Genomic DNA, 11,434 nt, shown 5'->3' on the forward strand with positions numbered 1-11,434 from the left:
AGATCTCCGAAACCGCTAGACCTGCCTTTATGAAAATTTGATCGGTTCTTCACCTTGTCAATACAAGTAAAATGTTTTTTAAATTATTAAAATCGGACTTTCCGTTCTCTTAAAAACTGAGTTAGCGTTTTCGGCACTTTTTGCCCCGTATCTTTGAAACGGCTAGACCTGACTTCACCAAAAACTAATCAGCACGTCTCCTTATCAATACGAATCGCATGTTTTTTGAATTATTCAAATCGGTGGATCGGTGTTCCCGAAATCGTCGACGAAAATTTGTATCCGCACATACATACACACACGCACACACACACACACACACACACACACACACACACACACACACATACATCCATTTTTTCTAAGGTATGCCAAAATATTCAGAAACCTTTGAAACGTCGAGAAATGCAAAAAATTTCATTTTCGATTTTTTTGCGATTACTATAACTTGCCCTAGGGGGCGTCCATTAATCACGTGAGCGAGTTTTTAAGGATTTTTAGACCCCCCTCCCCCTTGGTGATATTTGGTGATATTCAAAATTACCCTCCCTCCCCCACCAAACATCACGTGTATTTTTAGTTACGTGAAAAAACTGTGAAATTTTTAATCTTTTTAAAAAATGTTTGAACTTTTTTATAAAAAATAGTGAAAAAAATAAATGCACGTGATATCTCGCTATACCTTTCCCTCCCCCACGTGATATTTCGTGATTTTTTGTCAAACCCCCCCTCCCCCTAAAAACCTCACGTGATTAATGGAAGCCCCCCTACGGGAAGTTAACAAGCAAGCTCATATTCTGATTCCATTCACACAAACACGAAAGAATAAACAGTCAGCGGTAGTAATTGCAAAAATTCCGCAAATAAAATTAAAAATATAGTGCATACGCGTCGAGGATTATAATCCTTGTTCTCTTGTATGCCTCTTTTTCAATATTAGAGAAAAGCTTCTCAAAGGCATATTTGTCAACTTTTTAAACATTGGGTAAGAGCGTATTTACCACATACATAAGTATAAACGTATTTCAATCCCATAATAATGTAGGATAAATACTATAATCAAGAGCAGCAAATAAAATAGATTAATGTAATAAATGAATACAGGTGCACAGATTTATTTAAATAAATTTATAATCAACATTATATGATGTAAATATACGAATCGTTCGTAGTGCAGTGGCAAGTGCTTCGGCCTTACCAGGACAATCTTCCAAGTTCAAATCCCGTGCTAGGAATAACCTGATCAACCTATCAAACAGTAGTAATTCTGAATTGAAAACCAAGCCTAAATCTGTTACCAAATAAAAATAAGATTTCGAGACATTGGTGCAGTTATTAATTACAAGTAGGAAACTAAAAAAAATCATCACAAAGAAAAAGACAACCATTCGGTTGCATTCTTATAAATCCAGATAGTTGAAATACATCATAATAACTCATCTAATACTGAGAATAGTTCTTATTGCTGTTAAAATAAGAAACTAGGTGTGAGTGGTATTTCGATACAAATTCGAAAATTGCAGCATTACCCAACTACTAACAAAAAAAATCTAGGGAGAACGTCTTTCTCTCTCTATCTAACAAAAGATGTTAGATACAAAATTGATGTAAAATTTCGCTAAGTAAAAACATTTACTAATTTCTTTTTTAGTTTTAAATTCAATTGATAAATTAATAAACTTAACATGTATTTTTAATTTAAATAATTTATATTTACCACATCTTACAAACTATAAATTTCACCCTGTCTTTTTAAATTGAATCTGTATATAATTCTTGTATGTTACAACTAACCCCAAGGTTTTGTTACAATTAACCCAAGGTGTGATTTTTTTACATTAATCAAGAAAACTATTTAAACAATAAAATTAAATAAATAAACAACTATATAAACAACAAATCATTAAAATTGTTGCACATTATCAAAGATTGACATATTTTTATAAGAATATAAACTAATAAGAATTATAAACTTTAAAATTAGTCAAATGTGGGATTTGTTCAACGACTACAATCTAAAACAATAAGAACGATTACTGATGTCCAATGGTTTGTTAGCAACAAAATCATACATGATGACCTCAATATTCCTTTTGTAGTGGATATCATCAAAAATACCAGTACTAAACACCATGCAAAAATTTACAATCATTATAATGCAACAATCGCTCATCTGCTTGATAATCCGCCTATAAGAAGACTACACAAGAAACTTCGAAAAATAGACTAGAATGTGAAAAAAAGTTTGCCATAGTCAATTGCTTATTGGAGCACTTACTACATTTTGTTTTATTATTTTATTTTTCAATTATTTATTTTTCTTTATTGGTAAACTCACTCTTATTTACATTTTTTTTTTTTTCTTTATTTTTTATCGGATTATTCATTTTTTTTAAGTAAAACTTCTTTAGACCCGACTAGGGTGTAAATCCGTACAAATGCAACGGAAGTGCGTTACGGCAGATAAGATAGGATAATTTCTATAATGGGTCGATTGCAATTAGTCGTCGCGTATGTGAATAGAGATCTGTCGTTGTATGCGTACCGGAATCAACGTTGTATGCGTACCGATATCAACAAGGAAATCGGCATAGATAAATAAACATTTTAAAAATACATCGTAGTACAAATCTTGATTTAATGAAAAATGTCTGAATCAGAAGAATATTTTACCCTGCCCCCCCGTAAATAATTATAATGAAAATAATAAAACAAATACAGCATTTGCGTCGTGTATGAAACATAAGTTTATTGAAATAATTTCTATACTATTCGTAGTTTATATAAATCTTTGAAGTTATTGAAATGGAAAATATTTTTAGGCAAAACAGATATTACAGCTGTTCAAAGAATGAGATTATATCGCAAGCGAAAAAGTAAAAAAAATATAATATAAAAAAGTCAATGAATGTATGTTAATTTTAATTACATGAAGTTCTACAAACACAATTATTACACGATGAATGAAGTTGCGAAAACAATAATTGTTTAGGCGTTGTTTAACATAATCCACTGTGTGAACGAATATTATAGAATTTATTAATCAGCAATTACTTCATTTCTCTAATGAAGGTTCATTTCTAAATGCTAATTACAATGACAAACCGATCATGTTGTATTTGAAGTATTACTTTAATAACATGATTGTTTTTAAATATTATACATATTTTAAACGCTATTATAAATATATAATTTCTAATTTATCATTATATAAATGTGTATAATATTTGACACTAATAAATATGTGCATCACGAGTGTTACCATATTACTAATGAACATTATTCAAAATTGTTATATGATGTATTTATTTCTACTTAAATGCCATTAAATTGTACAGTAGCAAATAAGTTTTACTTCAATCGTGTGTTAACCTTACGCACAATCTTTTTTTCATGTGTAATTTAGCTCTATAACGTTACTAGTTACCCCCGTTACATATAGCCCCTAGTTCCCCCATATGATACAGATAAATCTCGACATGCGTATTACATAAAAGTAATACAAGATGCATTTTTCTTCTCTGAATTCCGCCTACTCAATTAGTCGCAAGTATTTCTTCCTGTTGACCACTTATCATCCAGCACTTCTCGATGGAACTAACGGTTCCGGAAATAAAACAAACGCAAGAAAAATACACAATGAGTAATTGCGATTCGATATCTGAAGCATTTGATATAGTGTATCCCTAGGTCAACTCTGATTTATACCACGTACACACTCTCAAAAGCAATTTATACGCAAGGAGACGACTGAATTTCATATTATCTTTTATTTTATTCCCATTGATAGTGACTTCACACCAACGGCAATTAAATGGAACTCACCCTGCAAAGTTTCATTGAAACAGGTCCAGAACGGTATCTGCAAAAAAAGGAAAAAACATATTAGTATACATATAATTGTAATATCACACACACATATATATATATATATATATATATATATATATATATATTAGGGTGGTCCTTAATATGGACATTTTCGAATTTCCTTGCTCAAATGGTTCCATATTGGAGCAAGTATTTTCGAAAATGTCCATATTAAGGACCACCCTAATATATATATATATATATATATATATATTTATTTATTTATATATATATATATATATTATAACTATTTATATATTATATATTTATATATATATATATATATATATATATATATATATATATATATATATATAAATATATATATATATATATATTGTTGAGAATTGTTCTTTATAATTATAAATAATAGTCATAAGTAAATTCATTTGAACGATATGGGCTCGCCCGTAGGTAAGCGGTTAAGAGCGACGGGACTTGTTTCAGAGGTCCCGGGTTCGATACCCACTTCGAGCAGCCTGTTGTCAGGCAGCAGTGACAACGATTTTCACTTTAAAATATAGATAGCAATATGTTTCCAAGTAAAAATAGCCCTTGCCCGGCATTGGTGTACCAATAAAATGTCAGCCCTATTAGATTAATTCTAATAACAAAAATCATCAAATATGGATGGATTAACCATTGGGTTACCATCTAAAAAAAAATGGAGTAAGGAGAAGTTTCAGTCCAATAGCTCATAGGACGTAAGGCTCTGATTGCTGTTCAAAAATATTTAAAAAAAAAACATAATTGAACGATGTATAATCCCAAGTAACGGAATATCTTGTACATCTGCAAGACAACCCTTAATAAAAGTTTATGATAGCTCATGTACCCTCGGCGAATATGGGAATATTTTAAAATGTAAAAATATAAAAGTTGGTAAGTCCTAAACTGTTGAAGAAGTAACAACTAAAATATTATAATAAAGCGCCAAATAAATTTTTGTATCTAAATGAATTCTTTGATTTCACACACTTCCAGAAGAGCTACAAATGTTCCAATTCTCATCGTTAAGTATTCCAAAAAAAACTCTAATCTACTCAAGAAGTTATTAAAAATTGGTTACATTTAATCATTAATTAGTAAATTTATTACTAACGTTTCTTCAATATATATACGCTATAATATATATATATATATATATATATATATATATATATACGATATATATATATATATATATATATATATATAATGGGACTTAATATTCCGCGGATAAGAAGATCCACCACGAATCTCAAAAGTTAACCCTTTCAACTCGCTAATTGTTAGATTAGGTCGTATTTTGCCTGGCATCCGAGTGGAAAAGGTCTTTTTTTTTTTAGTAACTCTTTTATTTACAACTATTTAAATTTAACAGTGATATTTGAAAACAGATGAAAAAGATGTATTACCAGCTATCACTTTAATTCTTATGATGTTGCTGTCGGGAGATAAATGGCAATGTTTGAAAATCCATAACAAAAGTTTTTTTTTTTCATTGTTACTTTTTTAGTTGTTGGCGCTGTTATTGTTATTTTACGATAATAAAATTTTTAAGTGTACTTTATTTAATTGTTTTATAAGATATATTGTTAATTTCAAGTTAGATTAAACAGTTTTTTATATAACTTCTGTAAAAGCTTACACGCGGATGGGGTATAAAATACCAACAGAACCTTTACCCTGGCAAAGGTGTAAGCAATAAAAATAAAAATAAATTATATATATATATATATATATATACAATATATCAAATACCAAATGGTATTATCTGTGAAACAAATATTAATTTTGTAAATATGAACACTACATTACATTACATACATTTTATCGCTAATTTTTAAAATGATTAAAATTATCAATGCTAAAACGACTATGCTTTCTCTTATTATCAGTGCTAATTCAAAATTTGTGTTATTGTAGGTACTGTTCAAATTTATAACTTAATAAAAAATTACATTTAGTATAAAAAACGTCGAATAACAGGGTTGAAATTAGCATCAAAACTGCGTAAGAAATGCTAATACAAGTGAAAATTTTCTAGCTCGACTTTACTACTTTATTTGGAATAATGAATATTCTTACTACTAAAAGCAATAATTAGAAAATCTATTTCTAAATTTTGAGTTTTATTCTGTTCAGAACAAAATCAAATGTTAAAATTACAATATATATCACAGTCTTAAACTACTTCGATAAATATAAATTATGGCTCAATGAATTTGGATGAATTCCAAACGTTCGGTGTCAAAAGATCTGTCTAAAGGCGCCTTATGTTCTGGTGCTCTTTATTTTTTCACATTTCAACTGATTTATTTATAGTTTTTGCGTAAAACCCAGTTTAAGTTTCTTATGGCGTGACTGAAAGATTTGATAAACGACTATGCCTTGTCGGCACTAGAAATATTTGTCTATAAATAGTTGATCATAAATATAATAGCACAAATATTTAAATAAACATGATACTTTCTAATATGATTTCAAAAAATTTAATGCCGTCATGTATTTTAAAATGTAGGTAGAATCAAAAATGCTTATTTAAACAATATCCATAATAAATCCACAAGAATATTTAAAAATATATTATATACTCAGATTTTCATTCAAATTTATCGTGTTTGGTAAAAAATAAAAACAAAAAATGTTATCTATTATACAAATACAGTAATATGAAAAAATATACTATAATATTAAAATACATATATGTACTATAACATGAAAAAAAAAATCAAAATTTTCAAAAAAGTAAATTTTTTTCAAAAAATTCTCATAAATCACATTTTTTCAAATTTTGCAAAAATGTTTAAAGCTTTTTCAAAAATTTTAATTTTTGGCACGGAAAGTTCCAGCAGTACGCCTTAAAGCCTAGTTATTATATTACACTAGTTTTATTATTAGTCCACTAGTTATTATATTATCTGGATGAATGCCTGTTTGTAATGTTATTACTATCTGTATGGTCACAATCTATCTATTATTACAATCATCTTCTACTGACAGATTGTAATTTATATTGATTAAAAAACTGAAGCTATAGGAAATTAAATTTAATAGTATTTTTTCATTGAACTCACCAATTCAGGTGTGCAGAATTTTCGAACGGAATGCAGAACCGATTCTCGTACACCACTGTCAGCTGCCATGTCCACGAATTGTAAGAATGTCTATAAAACACAAATATATTAATAAAAATTCATATTTGGAAATAAACTTATATAACTATTTATGGTACATTAAATAAACATCTTGCCACTTTTCATTGATCATTATAAGTATATATTCTTATATCATTTAGAGTAGAAATGATTTATATTAGACTGTAAGTGGCTAGTTGTAATTTAGAAGCCAATAAAAATAAATTAAATAAAATAAAATAAAATCAATTCGTACAAAAAAAGAGCGGGTGTCACAACCGTCCACACACACCTGAGCTAAGGTTAAATAACAATAGCTAATGGTTCATAACGATTTTTATAGTCACAAATATGTAATACAACACAACATAATCATTTAAACAAAGTTAATGAATATAATATAACAATATTAACAAAATATAATTTTGTAAACAAGAAAATCTTCGTGAAATCTTTCGTTTTCTTGCAATGAATTTTTTCTTTCCGTTTCCCTTTCGTATTTTGTCTTAGTTAAGTTAGATATTTCTTTATCTGTTTATCTGTTTAAATTTCACCCAAAAAAGACAAGAAATACATGACAGTCATGACACAACATATACATGTCTCCATATAAAACAAAACTAATAGCTGGAAATTAACTACTAATATACAAAATATACAAAACTAATAATATACAAAAATAACAAATAAAGTGATCTATCTGTATACAAGCAACAATTATTATTAAAAATAATCGAACAAAAACCCTTTTGACTCTTTAAAAGCAATTCGGTCTGCAGATTATGTTAATGTAGTGCGCGGACTAGATGCAATAACGAAAACTTGTTCAAACAAACATACTTCATCTTTCTCCCTTTCGACCCTATTTAAAAATCAGTAAAGTTTATCTATTATGAAGACTGTCATTACTGTACCCAGTCTCCCCTATTACGAATAAGTTTATTACAATTGACATTGTTTTATCGTCTTTGAATATTATGTCTGCTTAAATATCGATTAAAGCATTTAATTAAAGTTGAAAAACCGAGCACTAAAATTCGCTTTAGTGATAAATGATTAGAATTCTTGTAACGTAACTAAAATTTTTTTTGTTTACGAAAGACCAAGTATCAAACTTAATTTTTTTTCTCGATAATAGTAATTTGAAAATAAAAGTTATATTATTTGTGCTAAACATTAGCTAGATTTACTAAAAATCTATTATTATACTTTATAATATATTTTTCGTACGTTAAAAGATGTAAGCAGTTTAGGAAAAATCGTTAAAGGAAAAGTATAGAAAGTGGTGATCGGTTCATATTTGGTCTTATCAATATTGAAAATGCATAATGCATAATGTTAAACGTATATATTTTTAATATATTAAAAATTAAACTAGAAAGTTAATAGTTGCCACAGGACTAAAAAGATTGACCGGCCAATTCTGCCGTAAAATGGGAAGGCGTTTATCATAAAAATGGTACTAAAAACTGTCAGAATGCATGTATTTGTTTCTGTGCAGTATCGAATTTCTATATCGTATTTTAATCAGCTATTTAGCATGGTGTGCAAAATGCCGATACATGCATGCATTATTCGTACACTACCACGCAATCTACACTGAACAAGAACATTGATAAATCCATTAATAAAAATTCGCAGACATTTATCTGCGGAGTTAATTATCAGTTCGACTTAAGCGCTTAATTGCGTAATAAAACCATTTTATAACTGATTATGAACACGTTATTGGATATTTGTTTTGCGTTTTATTGTCCGGTTTCTTTCGCTGAAACTCGTTCCTCTCTCATTAATATCACCATTGATTAATGATGTAGGATAAGTGAGTCGTTGCATTTTTTTGGATGTCTGATTCATACTCCGCGCCTCGTTTTGTGACAAACAATCAATAATCGATAAAAATCGATAATGTAAAGAAATGGAATTTAAATTTGATGTATTGTCAACAGACCATGTGGTATGCCAAATCATTTAGAGAAGCGATTTTCAACGATTTATAAATAACCTAAAGTAACCTCCTAAATAACAATTAAACTTTTTGATTCATAATTTCTCAATTATATGTACAATGAAAAAAAACATTTCGTTCCAAAATTAATAAGAAAACTAGTGCAGCATGGCATCGTGCCTTAAGATAAATTGCTGAAACTTACCGTATCGAAAACGCAATTTTTAAAAAAGTTTTCAATTTTTTTAACACTTTCAAATAATTAGATTTTTGAGATATTTGAAATATTTGAAAAATTGTTTTTTTTATATTTTGAAAAGTTAGCACATAAAAAAGGCTTTCACGATACCTACAACTTACCCTACGAGAAAATAAATATATTTCAACCCTCTTGGATACTGAACCTTTTTCAATAATTTTTGTATTATAAATAATTTGATAATCATTTATGTTGGCAATTTATCACATTTGCTAAATAAATTTCTCGAGAGAGTTTTTTGCCTTGCAGATTATATTATGTCCATATATATCCTCCATCGAGTTATTTCGTATCAGTTTCTTATTCGAATCATTCAAATCAGAACATTTTTGAGTCGGCACAATACTTATGCCAATTTATATATATTTCAAAGCAATTTATATATATATATATATATATATATATATATATATATAATATATATGTATATATAAATTGCTTTGAAACCCGGACGTGTGAGTACTTAGATATTATTTTGTCACCTGTCATGTTGGATTATATATGTTAAAATTACGCATGAGCTCTTAATATATACATATTAAATAAAGAGAGCAAACTTTCTTTGCTAAATTTAATATTAATCAATATTTCAATTATATGCTTTTCTAATCAAACTTCATTCACAAATCAATTTTTGATACATATTTAGTCATTAAAGCAAAAACTGAGGAACAACTAATAGCAAAACTCAATCATGTCATGCTCTCAGTTTAATACTAATAATAAAATTTGTCATAATATTTCCACGTACATTTTTAATAACACTTATGAGTTTTTGAATAATAGAAAATTGCTTGGAATAAAAAGTAACATTTTGAAATGGGATTATCACATTATTAACGCTTTACCATAAGTCCTGAATTATCAAAAGACTGCTTATTGCTTCGCGATCTAAAAATGGAAGTAAGCAAAGATAGCTTTTTTACAATTTATCAATTATATATTTCTTCAAATGTAATTTACGGTATTCAATTTTGGGGTTTTTACCTTTACGTACATCAGTATTTCAATTACAAAAAAAGCAATTACAATTATGTTTTCCCTATCGTCCACTACATCTTGTAGACTTTTTTCTGTGAGCACGAGATTCTACCATGAATCTCTTGATCATCCTCTGTTTCATAAATGATAAAGCTAACCTGTTTAATTTAAGCCCAAATCCCGAAACTAATCATTACGACACAAGACATAAACTTGATAAAGGTCCCACATTAACTTCCGCTTCCTCATTTAACACTTTAGATGAACTGGGTTTAATGCTTTTCAACAAATTGCCACTAGGAGTAGTAGTAGAGAAATTGAAAATTTTATAAATTACTCAATAAATTTTTGAAGAACATGTTTTTACTCTATTGATGAATATTTAAGTTATAACTCCTCAGCCACCTTCATATTAGGATTAGACCCTAACTAAAATTTTGTGTTTATTTTTTAATTATTTATTTATTTTTTATATATAGAAACAAAACTTTAAATAAGGTTATTAGTAAATATTTGTCTTTCAAATATTTAATATAGAATTATGTATACAAGTTGTATTTTAATAAAAGTTACAACTTAAGTTATGTACAATATAAATAAATATAACGTAATACATTACTCAGTAATCAATATCTTTATAAACCTTATTTACCCATGCTAATATTTAAATCGAATAACAAAATAAATTACGAAGTATATAAGACAACCATGTATTGAGCACCAACATGCCGCCTATAAGAATCGACTGACATGTTAAGGACAAAAAAGATATCGCAATGTGTTCCCATCAGACAAGTCCGATTTGAATAAATGTATTTTTTTGCCTTCAGACGCGACAAGCGTTTAACATTAATTAACTAGATTCACAACGAAATGCGTGCCGGGTATAATTTTATCCGATGTTATACATCTAAATTAAAATATCTTGCAATATTAGGTTACAACAAAGCCTAAAGGTTCACCACCAATAATATTTCAGAAATAAGTATAGTTAGGTCTTTGAAGTAAAACTTCTTTAGGCGCTACTAGAGTGTAAATCTGTACAAATGCAACGGAAGTGCGTTACGGCAAGGTCGAATGTTTCATGTTATTACATTTTAAGTTAAACAACAATATTTGAAAGTAAAGGGAAAGAAGATGTAGAATCATCTTGATTCTTATGACGTGGCTATCAGGAGATAAACAACAATGTTTGACAATCAGTAACAAAAGTATTTTCTTTCGTTGTTAGTTTTATTGGTTGTGAGCACTGTTGTT

At 28.2% G+C, this 11,434-nt stretch overlaps 1 protein-coding gene across 1 annotated transcript in view; it reads right to left on the bottom strand.

Annotated features, from left to right (window-relative positions):
• Positions 1-6,992, bottom strand: part of LOC113375464 (reversion-inducing cysteine-rich protein with Kazal motifs-like) — a 43,055-nt gene extending 36,063 nt beyond the window's left edge. Inside the window, exons 1-2 of the mRNA XM_026615398.1 lie at positions 6,930-6,992; positions 3,826-3,862 (exon numbers count right to left, since the gene is read on the bottom strand). The gene's annotated coding sequence lies outside the window, so the exon portion shown is untranslated. The remainder of the gene's footprint in view (positions 1-3,825; positions 3,863-6,929) is intronic.
• Positions 6,993-11,434: the final 4,442 nt, after the last annotated feature.

The sequence above is a fragment of the Ctenocephalides felis genome, unplaced genomic scaffold (assembly GCF_003426905.1).
Source record: "Ctenocephalides felis isolate EL2017-DRISC unplaced genomic scaffold, ASM342690v1 CF-g0.4_SCAFFOLD_01886, whole genome shotgun sequence".
Lineage (NCBI taxonomy): Eukaryota > Metazoa > Arthropoda > Insecta > Siphonaptera > Pulicidae > Ctenocephalides > Ctenocephalides felis.